This window comes from Leuresthes tenuis, unplaced genomic scaffold (assembly GCF_036924035.1).
Source record: "Leuresthes tenuis unplaced genomic scaffold, fLeuTen1.0.hap1 SCAF_5, whole genome shotgun sequence".
Classification (NCBI taxonomy): Eukaryota; Metazoa; Chordata; class Actinopteri; order Atheriniformes; family Atherinopsidae; genus Leuresthes; species Leuresthes tenuis.
The window spans coordinates 34207306-34220744 of NW_027325359.1; positions in this window are offsets into that span (position 1 = coordinate 34207306).

The following is a 13439-nucleotide window of genomic DNA, read 5'->3' on the forward strand; positions in this document are numbered from 1 at the left end:
GTTTATGAAAATTGATTTTCCCGTGGTGTGGCCAGGGGAAGGACTTATGGTTAGGGCTAGCGTCCTGTGACCTTTAGGGTAAGGATAAATGACCGGGAAAGGCCTGAGACAAAGGAATCAGGTGGTCAGATAGCCGGAGACCGTTAGTTTTAGCCAAAATTGTTAGGCTTATGAAAATTAATTTTCCCGTGGCGTGGCCCGGGGAAGGACTTATGGTTAGGGCTAGCGTCCTGTGACCTTTAGGGTAAGGATAAATGATCGGGAAAGGCCTGAGACAAAGGAATCAGGTGGTCAGATAGCCGGAGACCGTTAGTTTTAGCCAAAATTGTTAGGCTTATGAAAATTAATTTTCCCGTGGCGTGGTCAGGGGAAGGACTTATGGTTAGGGCTAGCGTCCTGTGACCTTTAAGGTAAGGGTAAATGGGAGGGGAGGGCATAAAGATGGTGGGTAGGTGGTAAACTATAAAATAGAAAAATATATAAGAAAATAATAAAAATAATCAATATAATATTTGCTGGTCAGATTTCCGCCAGGGTAGCTGTCAATCCGGATTTCACTGTTCCGGATTGTTGGTAACCTCTTCAGATTTGAGTCTCCACAAATTATGTGTGGTTTGGTTGGGTGCAGGTCCCAGTTCTGCATTTTGTTTCCATTGTGCTCATAGGTGTTGAGACTGATTCCGACTTCTGTTGGTGGTGTTCTGGTTTCAGTTCCGGATCCGTGTTGTAGCCCATATAGCTACGTCGTTTGGCTCCATTGTTGTTTCTTTGATCTAACTATCTTTGGAATCCGATCTGGCCCTGTCTGGTTTTGCTTTCTATTTTGTTTCCTGTGGTTTGAGTGTTTTTAACGCTGTTAGTGTGGGGATGCCTGTTGTATTTCCACACTATCAGGAAGCTAGGCTATTTTCTTTTTGTACAATTTCAGGACTAATTCATCAGTGGTGTACCACAAGATCAGCGAACGTTTCAGCTGTTTATCACAGCTGGGTTAGGGTTAGGGGTTAGGGTTAGGGGTTAACCCGGATGGTAAGGACAAATTTTGAACAATTTCAATAAAGTGATAGGTGTCTTTTACGTAGGCTGGATGTTTGATTGATAAGGGGTATAAATGAAATTCTATAAATTCTGCTGTACCATAGGTTTCACTTCCACAATCTGATACAATTGGTCTTCCCGGAGGAATCTCCCAAGGTACCGTCCACTTATTGGGTTCCTTATGGATCTTTGGAAGAATATAGAACCTACGGGGTCTTGGTTCAGATTCTCCTATCAGGTAAGTCTTCTGTTTTGCATTAATATACTTGTTTTTGTGTAACTTGTCTATAATTTGTTTGACAACAGGAATTGTTTGTGTATAAATTGGAGCATCTAATTTTTTGTAGTAGATATTATCCCCAAGTTGACGGTTCACTTCCTGAATATATTGATTCCTATTTAATATAACGATTGCGCTTCCCTTATCCGCAGGCTTAATGACAATGTTTTTGTTACGTATTAGTTCCCTAAGTGCCTTGACTTCTTCCGGTTTCAAATTTTGTTTCTCCTTATAGGGTCTAAAAGAATTTTTGAATTCTTCCATGTCTTGTGCCATTAGCCTATGTACCTGTAGAGGTAGTGAACTGGGAGGAGGTAACCAACCCGATGACGCTGTGAAAGGTTTGGGCTGCCATTTAGTGGTGCTTTTAAAATAAGAAATTAATTGAACTTTTTGGTGATACTTTTGAGTGTCCAATTTAAGTTGTTGTTTTTGGTTTTTGTATATGTCCAAGGTAGGCACAAATGTAAGACCTTTTTGTAATAAGCTCTCCTGTTCCGGTGAGAGTTTAAAATGTTTGGCCAAAACCACAACATTCTTGGAAAGTAAGGGCTTGGACCCTTCGTTCCCCGCCAAAGGTTGGCTTACTGGGAGCCCCAGAATAAAAACGAACTCCAGTGTTCCAGCATGGCCTTTGCGGTTTCACGGGTCCAATGGATCGTGTCCACTCCCGTGTGAAATAATTCCCTGGGAAGCAGGGGGATGTAGGGCATATTACGCTTGATATGAGCGTTAAGGAGTTGAATGGTGTTCCGTTCATCAGGGGGTAAGAGACTGGAATAATTGATGAGCGGGATCCAGATTTCAGCAGTGGGGAATTGTTTTTTCGCCTCCCTGACCGCTGATTGTAACTGTTTGATCGATGTTTCTCTGGCCCTCTGCGCCCTACAATTTATCCCAAACGCCAGAACTAATTTCTCCACCTGGGTATGGATCAGAGCTTTAGTGATGATAGAGCAAGCATGGCGAAAGTTAGCTCCCGGATAGCTGTCTATTTGGAGATCTGTGACTGAATGGGTGGGAAATCTAGCGACATTCGAATCCCCCATTATCAACCATTTCCTGGTGACAGTCACATCCCAGTCCACTAGTTTGCGCTGAGTGTTGATGTGTCTCTTGGCCCTGAAGGTCAAGTCTGGGGTAGAAGTGAAAGAGGACTCTGAATCATCTGTCAAGTCTAATAAGAGCCCTGATGGGGATTCACCTACTTTATGGACTTGAGCTCGGACAGCATCATTGGCCTGATTCCCAGATTGGGTAGTTGCGGCCACAGCTGGGACTAAAGGTGGAGTCCTGTCCAATCTAAGTCCCTGATCTCGATCCAGAAGTACCTGTCTACGACTCCCCACCTGTCCTAGTATAGGGGTGGATTGCTGACTCTCTTCAACGACACCCAACTCGCTATCGTCAAAAAGAACACAATTGTTGTCTCTTTGCCGTTGCTGTCTGCAGGGTCGAGGGGTCCCTGGCTGGGGGGATGTACCCGGAGATACAGCTGTCTGATCTCCCTCTCCCTCAGGCGAGATCAACCAATCCCGATTAGGCTCAGTCATAGTAGCTACCGTGGCGGATTTCGGGTTAGGTGGTGTAGTTGGCAAGACTGAAGGGGATGTTCCCCTTACAGTCCGAGAAGAGTGAGAGCGCTGGGTGCGCTGAGTGAATTGTGTATCATTAGTCTGAATGGGAGGTTGAGTGCGTGTTCGCACCCGAGCAGGAAGTGAGGGAGGAGGAGGTGGCGGTTCCTGACCAACCTCCTGTTCATCCTCTGGATCATCCTCTTGATCCTGATCCTCCTCTATCACCCGCAAAGCAACAGACCCGTCCTCACAGGATGCAATGAGTGCCTCCGCATGGTCAATCACATCTTGTGTCATCCTAGAAAAATTCCTATAGGCCCACCGCGTAGCGACCTGATAGGCTGACCTCCAGTCCTGTGGTAAATCACTGGATAAATCAGTGAGGATGTTCTGTAGGACATCGTTGTAATGTTCTTCAAGAATCAGAAGGGTAGTATAACCCCAATTTCATTTATACCCCTTATCAATCAAACATCCAGCCTACGTAAAAGACACCTATCACTTTATTTACTGTAATGCTAGCTGACACACTGTCATGCTAGCTGTAACACTATCATAATAGCTGACACACTGTCATGCTAGCTGTAACACTGTCATGCCAGCTGACACTGTCATGCTAGTTGTAACACTGTCATGCTAGCTGTAACACTGTCATGCGAGCTGTAACACTGACATGCTAGCTGTGACACGGTCATGCCAGCTGTAACACTGTCATGCTAGCTAACACACTGTCATGCTAGCTTACTCACTGCCATGCTAGCTGTAACACTTTCATGCTAGCTAACACACTGTCATGCTCGCTGACACACTGCCATGCTAGCTGACACTTTGTCATGCCAGCTGACACACTGTCATGCTAGTTGTAACACTGTCATGCTATCTGACACACTGTCATGCTAGCTGTAACACTGACATACTAGCTGACTCACTGCCATGCGAGCTGAAATACTGTCATGCCAGCTGACACACTGTCATGCAAGCTGTAAAACTGTCATGCCAGCCTACACACTGTCATGCTAGCTGACACACTGTCATGCTAGCTGTAACACTGGCATGCTAGCTTATGTACTGTAATGCCAGCTGACACACTGTCATGCTAGCTGTAACACTGTCATAATAGCTGACACACGGTCATGTCAGCTGACACACTGCCATGCTAGCTGACACACTGTCATGCTAGCTGACACACTGTCATGCTAGCTGTAACACTGTCATGCTATCTGACACACTGTCATGCTAGCTGTAACACTGACATACTAGCTGACACACTGACATGCCAGCTGACACACTGACATGCTAGCTGTAACACTGCCATGCTAGCTGACACGAGTTTCTATCATTCGGTGTGTTTAAGTGCGTTAACTGCCATCAAAACTTGGGGATCCAGTGTGTGATTTAATGCAGTAAACACAATCATAATTAAACTATTCCTCCAGTCATATCAAAAACACTTTTTAGCAACAGATGCTAAGAAACAATGCTTACTCATGAACAATGACGAAACAAGCCACAGATTTACACAGCATAACTTGTAGTAATGACTGTGTACCTTTTATTTCAGCGTTAACACATTAATCTCATTTTATAATTGCACTTACATTGACCTATATCTTTATCTGAAACATGCTGATTAGTAACATTAACACACAGAGAGCGGGACACAGATTGGTTTAAATTTAAAACTTTTGAGAGACCTTTTTATTTTAAACTTGCAGCACAAAAATAAGTTTATCACATAGTTATGTTGAGAAGAAATTAAGTGAACCGTGTCTTTAAAGGTTATTCTTAAAGTATGTGTGTAAAAACATGAGCCTTGTATTTAGTGTGGTGCATAAACCCAATAACCCAAAGATTCGGTACAGCGATTCATTCTTTATCAGAGGAACTTTTTCCAGATAAAACCATGAGGTGTTGAATAAAGTCATTCAGCTGAGTAATTAAACCATCTTTAGACATTTTAAGACGATAAATAAGAGTCATTAAAATCATTTCGATGACATTTCAGATTTCCATGAAGTGAGACAACAAATGACTGAAAAAGACATTCAAATATAAGTTTTTATATTTTTTATTTAAATTGTATTAAGGTTGCAGAACATTTTGAAAACACATTTAACAATTATGTAAGAAAAAAATTTATAAAAATGAATATCAAAGTATTGAAATGTAAAATTCTAATGAAACTTGTAAAATTCTAAGATCTGAAGTTCAAGGATCTGAAGTTCAAGGATCTGAAGTTAAACGATCTGAAGTTCTAAGATCAGCATCTAAAATTCTAAAAGCACATTGAGAAATATTGAACATGTTAAAATATTCATAAAGAATGTTGCGGGGAACCGGAGAACCCAGAGAAAACCCCTTCTAAGAAAGAAAGAAATCTGTAACTTATGTGAAAGCGTCCGAGCTACAGAATTTGAACTTTGTTGTGAACTCTGAAGGGCTTCATGATGGAGCTGCCCAGAGACGAGAAGAATCCTTTCCGGTCGTCAGGTCTTTTAGATATTTGCTCTACGAAACAGTCGATGATAATTTCGTCACATAATGGTTGTTCTATGTCCAGGAACATCAGTGTAATCAGGTGTGGACAGGCAGTACGTTTACACAGGTCCATGCAGATGGTACGATCAAGGTGTTTAAAGGTCTCTGGTGGGATATTAAAGTCCTTTTTCTGGGCTTCGGCCATCATTCTTTCATGCAGCCGCTTGACGATAGCTTCAAAGTTTTCTGCTTTGTATTTTATGTTTGCTTTTCTGAAGAGATGCAAAATCACCGTGTTCACAAGCATTTCAATAGACAGTTTGCATCTTTCCTCTCTGTCTCTTCGAATTTGTACGTGTTTGTCATCAGATCTTAAGGAAGCCTCTGAGCTGTATTTCGGAGACTCCCTGATGTCGCTGGTGGTGAACTCTGAGCTCTGAGCAACCTCCATCTCACTGACAGGAGACGATTCAGAAACCTTGTCCTGAGATTTCTGGTTGTGAGGCATCAGTTCACTGAAAGTGGATGTTTGTGATGATATCTGGTGAGGTACACACAGACATTTGTGGGACTTTGGGGTGTTTTTGTCTTTAAATGAGAATCTTTGGAAGAATGAAGGTTTCTTAGTGATGTGTTTCTTGAATGAGCAGGCAATTACTCCATCTGCAAATGGCTTCTTTGAGCTCATACATACCTCAGCAATAAGTTGTGGGAAGGACACACTTCTACAAAGGTCTCTGTAAACATCTTGTTCAAGATTTTCAAACTTTTCTTCGGGGATGTTAAAGTCTAATTTCTCAACTTCAGGCCAGATTCTCTCCAACAGCCGGCATTTTAGAGCTTGAGTGTCTTGTTGGGGGCATGCCATCGTTGCTTTCCAAAAGATGTAAAGAATTAGATCCTCCACAAATGTTTCCACCAATATTTTGCACCTTTCTTCTTTTTCTTGTTTGTTCTGTTGACATTTATCATCGACTGCTTTTAACTCAATGACCTTGTCTATAATGATATCTAAAGACTCCTGTTTCATGGACTCTACAGGAGTGAAGGATGTTGCTTCTTCTTTAGGAATAAAGTCCACCTCAGCCAAAGATTCCCTTTTTATTGGGGACTCCACTTTTGTAACATCCATGCAACATGGAAGCAGTCCCTTCCTCGTGCTTCTTTTGCTTTTCCTGGTCTTTTTGCTATTTTCTTCACTGACTGGACGAGTTTCTTCTTTCTGTTTCATGGACTCTACAGGAGTGAAGGATGTTGCTTCTTCTTCAGGAATAAAGTCCATCTCAGCCACAGATTCCTTTTTTATTGGGGACTCCACTTTTGTAACATCCATGCAACAGGAAAGCAGTCCCTTCTTCGTACTTCTTTTGTTTTTGCTTTCTTCTTCACTAACTGGAGCAGCTTGTTCTTCCCGTTTCACTGACTCTACAGGAGTGAAAGATGTTGCTTGTTCTTCTGAGATAAAGTCCACCTCAGCCAAAGAGTCCTTTTTTATTGGGGACTCCACTTTTTTAACATCCATGCAACGTGGAAGCAGTCCCTTCCTCGTGCTTCTCTTGCTTTTCCTGGTCTTTTTGCTATTTTCTTCACTGACTGGACGAGTTTCTTCTTCCTGTTTCATGGACTCCACAGGAGTGAAGGATGTTGCTTGATCTTTAGGAATAACGTCCATCTCAGCCAAAGAGTCCTTTTTTATTGGGGACTCCCACTTTTTTAACATCCATGCAACATGGAAGCAGTCCCTTCCTCGTGCTTCTTCTGCTTTTCCTGGTCTTTTTGCATTTTTCTTCTGTGACGGGAGCAGTTTCATCTTCCTGTTTCACTGACTCCACAGGAGTGAAGGATGATGCTTCTTCTTCTGGAATAAAGTCCACCTCAGCCAAAGAGTCCTTTTTTATTGGGGACTCCACATTTGAATCGTCCATGCAACATGGAAGCAGTCCCTTCCTCGTGCTTCTTTTGTTTTTTCTTTCTTCTTCACTGACAGGTGAAGCTTGTTCTTCCTGTTTTATGGACTCCACAGGAGTAAAGGATGATGCTTGTTCTTGAGGGATGATGTCCACCTCAGCCAAAGAGTCCTCCACTTGAATTACTTGGGACTCCACAGGGGGAATCTCCATTGTTTTGTCCTCAGGTTTGATTTCCTTCTTCCCTTTACGACAAGAAAATAACCTCTGAAACAAGCTCTTCTTGCTTTTTGGAGGCTCTTTGTCCTTCTCTTCACTGACGGGAGCAGCCTTTTCTTCCTGTTTTATGGATTCCACAGGAGTGAAGGATGATGCTTCTTCTTCTGGAATAAAGTCCACCTCAGCCAAAGATTCCTTTTTTATTGGGGACTCCACATTTGAATCGTCCATGCAACAGGGAAGCACTCCCTTCCTCGTGCTTCTTTTGCTTTTTCTTGTCTTTTTGCATTTTTCTTCTTTCACTGGAGCAGCTTGTTCCTCCAGACCTGTGACATCTGCAGTCTCTTCAGTCTGCAGAGATGTGATGGGTCCCTGCTCAGTCTCTGTCGCTGATGTTTCATCAGATTCTTTGACTCTTTTACTTTCCCTGTTAGTGGTTTCCTCCTGGTCCTTGTCCTGGTTTTCATCCACAAAGGGTGGCTCCTGCATGTTCTCATGTGCAGATTCAAGGTGAGCCTCTTTTCCTTTGGACTGCACTTCTTCATCGTCCAACACGACGGGATCCTCTCCACTGGTTAGTTTTACACATGGATGTGCTTTGCACATGCCAGCAAAGATTTTCCTGAATAGCGTGCAAGTTTTACCTTTCATCCCGTCACTTTCTTTGATTGGAGAAGCAGACTCTCCAGCGATGCTGCCAGACTGAATCCTGTCTGTTACCTCTTTGACAAATAAGCTTGTCAAAGAGCTGGAATCCAGGAGTTGGTCGTCATCTTTAATGTCCATGACCTCCGCTAAAGTTTGAGGAATAGTGTCGCGTATGGTGGCCGACACTTCTTCTTTGGAAATATTATTATGGCTTCTGAGTTTCTCCTGGACCCTCTTTGAAATGAGTAATACCACTTCTCCTATCAGATCTTTTATGATGTTTTTAGTCTCAACATCAGGGTTACCGGACATCAGATTCACCCACTGGTTCTGTGTTATCCTGCCAAAGCAGGATTCAACCAGTGGTTGAACTGTGGATACAGAATTAACCTCAATCTTTAAACTGCTTGTTCCTTCCATGGTAATTGTTGTACTTGTGGTTTTAAAATGTTTGGGTAAATCCTTTTCGTCACTTGGTCAAGTTTTCACGAACACGAGTGTTAGCACGCTGGAGAAATGAGGAAATGTTTAACTGACTGAACACCTGTTAGTAACTTCTGATATGACATCACTGACATCAAAGATCAGCCAGTGACATCATTGGTGGATAAGCCCCGCCCACAGGAGATGATGTAACTTTGACAGCATTGCCAGGTGATGTAATTTCCACCATATTCTATAAGCCCCGCCCACTTACTGTTGCTAAGTTACAGGTACAATTTTCAACCACCATCAATAATTGAAAAACAAACATAAACAAGTAAACAAAAATATAGCTTCCTTTTGTTTACCTGACACTTTATATCCACTTTTACAGTGTGTTGTTCTACCTTTGCTCAGATAATATTTATAATGTGAACCTTTTTATTTAGAGGGATTAGAGCAGAACAGCCTGCATTAACTAAATAAGACAATGATTGTGAACAAAATAATATAAACATTGCATATTAATTATTATCTTTTGCCCAAAATCTAATTCACACACATAATTGTATAGTTTTAGGCTCCATCTGACACCTCCCTAAATCAACTTGTGTGAGATTTTGTGATTTATTTTCATCAACCAGCTGCTAAATTTAAATGCTCTCCACAGTTTCTGGAAAACATCTTCACAAAAGCCTTCAAAGAAGATAATTAGCGCAAATTTACATGAATAAAACTGAAATATTATATGGGATAAAATAGGTAAATGATAAAAGCAAGTGAACCTTTCTTTTCTTTGATATTTCTGACTTTTTTCACTGCTTGTTTCAGGTTATTTCAGAACATTTCTTTTGGATTATGGGCAGAACTTTAATTTATGTGTTCCAAATTCTTATTATGGGATGAAGGTTTTTCCTTTCCATCAAAATAATGCTTGTAAATTGAATCTTTATGGAGAACCTGTGAAACTGAGCAGCTTGGCTGGTCTCTGTTGTTTAATCTCTTGTTTGATCTCTGTTGTTTAATCGGGTTCAAACCTGGGCCACTCAAGAACATTCACAGAGTGGTTCTGAAGCCAATTCTTTGTTATCTTGGCTGTGTGCTTCGGTTCGTTGTCTTGTTGGAACATGAACCTTTGCCCCAGTCCAAGGTCCAGAGCGCTCTGAAGCAGTTTATCGCGAAGAATGTCTCTGTGCACTGCTGCATTCATCTTTCACTCGACCCTGATAAGTCTCCCGGTTCTTTCTGCTGAAAACGTCAGCACAGCATGATGCTGCCACCACCATGCTTCACTGTAGGGATGGTAGTAGCCAGGCGATGACCATTGAGATAACGTCTGTTACGATTTGGCACAATATAAATAAAATTGAATTGAACCGAATATCTCTCCAGTAAGTACCTATCATTGCCATCTTGTTATGCACAAGGCAGTCTTTCTACTTACCCTCCTCAGCCACTTTGTTCTTGAGAACCACTGCAAGGTTCTCTAACCATGTGCAGTGTTGTGCCATCTCCAACACCAAAACATTTTTTTCTTCTTGCACTCGCACTGTCAACATCACTTGGTCATGCAGCTGCTTCTTGATTGTGATGTTTGCTAAAAATCAAAAACAGTTACATAAATACATTGGACAGTCTTGTATAGCAGCATTACAAATAGTATCATTAAATATTAAATATTAAACCCTGCACCTTGGCCCCACAGGTGTCACACATCTCCTCTGTATGGTGGTCAGAGAGTTGTTCAGAGAATTTTTCTCCTTCCACAAACTCGTTGCACTTATAACATTGCACTCCCTGTCCTGCCTCTGATGGTCCCGCCTCTGATGGTCCCGCCTCTGATGGTCCTGCCTCTGATGGTCCTTCCTCTGATGGTCCTGCCTCTGATGGTCCTGCCTCTGATGGTCCCGCCTCTGATGGTCCTGCCTCTGATGGTCCTGCCTCTGATGGTCCTGCCTCTGATGGTCCTGCCTCCGTGTCTCCTTGCCCTGCCTCCATCTCAACTGCTCCTGCCTCACTTGAGCCAGCGCCTGATGACAGATCTGCTGGGGGGGGGGGTAACAAAAGAGGGCTATGCTACATGCAACTAAGAACACACTAAGAACACTAGTAGTTTTCTCTAATTGTGCAGATATATATTGTTCAATAAATGAATGCACATGCTACAGTGAATCATCATGACTTAATAAATCATTTCACCTACCTTATGGAACCCACAGGAGCACCGAAGCCTTCTCCCAAACAGATCCTTTGTGTGGCTCTGCAGGGGGGCCGTTTGCCAGTGGAGAAATGGTACTGGCCCTTGGCATATTTTATACAGATGTCCTTCCAGTATGTGTCCGGTTTTCCTGTCTTGGTCATCTACAAACATTAAATATAAAACAGGTTAATATCATGCTAGGCTATGTGTGCGTACAGACAGACAGACAGAGCGGGGGAGATTATACAGGTACGTATGTATGTAGGTAGGTACATAATTTATGTATATATATATAGTTATGTTTTGCATTACTGTTTTATTATTGTTGAAATACTTTGTAAATGTATGTTTTAAAACATTATATATGAATAAAGTTATCATTATTATCATCATAACTATTATTACACAGACAGATGTAAAAATGAAACTTGGCACAATTAAGCATGTTTAATTGTGTGTGGTTTGGGTCTGTGGGACCCGTTTAGATTTTTTTTATCACAAGAAATCGTCTTTCTTCTGATAAAAAAATCAAAACGTGTGATGACAATTATTTATCTATATTATATCGGACCCAGGTCTAATAAATGTGTGGAACTTGTAGGCCCTGTGTCCCTAAACTCTGTCCTCCTCCTCTCTTGGCCAGCTGATAGTGTGTGTGTGTGAGAGTGTGTGTGAGAGCGCACGTGTGCATGTGTGAAACCAACATTCATGCACCTGCACCTGCACCTATTATCATATTCCCGCACATTTTTCATTTTCCCTCTTTTTTTCCCATCCTCTTTTTTTTTGGGGGGGGGGGGGGGAACGACAATAAATATAGCTTTCCCAGTGATAACTACTAATACAACCGATTCTCCGCAACAACCAAAAGATTCATCGCACTCAAGGCCTTGAAACTGATTTTGGTCAAGACAGACACTTTTGATGACAATGCGGGGGAAGAGGTTTCAGAATATGAAGATCAAATTTCAGAAAATTCAGAGTCTGACAGTGACTTTTAGAAGAGGATGACATTAATCATCAGCTATCTCCTAAACGAGAATGAACCACAGCAAGACAGCAGCAGGCCCCAGGACCAAGTGGTCAGCAGCCGAGCAGAGATTGAGATCTTACTTATGTTTTGTAAATGTTCAAAGTTCTAAAAAAGTTCAAATGAATAATACATGATAGTTATACCAAAAAACCTTGCTTCATTTGCACATTTCTTGAATGTTTTCCCCCCTTTTTATTTTTTAATCACATTTTATTGAAAAAAAAACGAATTGCACTTTAATACATAAATGTGATTATATTACATGTTAATCATGTATGTTGTTTATATTGCTTGTAATTGGGATGAAGTAAACATCTGTAGAGTATTTTAACATAAAATTGTTTGATTGTGTTGAATTAAAAACCCCAAAAATGCTGCGGGTCACCAGACCAACAAACATTGCCTGAGTAACAGAAATATGACCAGAACACAAGGGTTAATACATCTGGACACATCTGTCTGCTCTGCTCAAACACATAACCAGGCTCCGTTACCGGAGAGGAGAAAACGCCACAGATAGCCGACGAATTACTATTGCACTGACGGACAATAAATGCAAAAATAACTACTTCACATCTTAAGGCTTTCCCCGAGGAATCGGCAGAGTTTATACGGCAAATAAACAAAAAAATAAGTTACTATTCGTCTTCTGATTCTGTCACATCACTAACATCCCCACCGTCGCCACACGATGCTGGTATGAACAGCGACGCTATTACAGGCAGAACTTCCATTGGCAAAATGGCAACATTACAAGGAAGTTGAAATACAACTTGGATAAAGTGCCGAGAGGACGGAGGATTAAAACGCATATTGTTTGTCCCACGGTTTAACATTCGGCTTATACATGGCGTTACTTTTATGAGTATTAATCAAGTTTACAAACCTTGTTCCCGTGCTTGTCACAAGTGTATGCAAAGGAAAATATGGCCGACACTCTAAAGCGTTAACCGCGCCCCCTCCAACGTCACGTCACGTGTCCCTTTTGCCCCATTTTTAGTGACGTATATGCTCGTTCGGACCTGTGTTCGGACCTCGTTTGGAACTCTTTGATGTCATTAGGAAAGTGTTCGGATCTGGTTAAGAATGTGTTCGGGCCTGGTTAGGAAAGTGTTTGGACCTGGTTAGGAAAGTGTTCGGATCTGGTTAGGAAAGTGTTTGGACCTGGTTAAGAAAGTGTTCGGACATGGTTAGGAAAGTGTTTGGATCTGGTTAGGAAAGTGTTCGGATCTGGTTAAGAAAGTGTTCGGACTTGGTTAGGAAAGTGTTTGGATCTGGTTAGGAAAGTGTTTGGACCTGGTTAGGAAAGTGTTCGGACCTGGTTAGGAAAGTGTTCGGACCTGGTTAGGAAAGTGTTCGGACCTGGTTTGAAACTCTTTGATGTCGTTAGGAAAGTGTTCGGACCTGGTTAAGAAAGTGTTCGGATCTGGTTAGGAAAGTGTTTGGACCTGGTTAGGAAAGTGTTCGGACTTGGTTAGGAAAGTGTTTGGATCTGGTTAGGAAAGTGTTCGGATCTGGTTAGGAAAGTGTTCGGACCTGGTTAGGAAAGTGTTCGGACCTGGTTTGAAACTCTTTGATGTCGTTAGGAAAGTGTTCGGACCTGGTTAGGAAAGTGTTCGGACCGGGTTAGGAATGT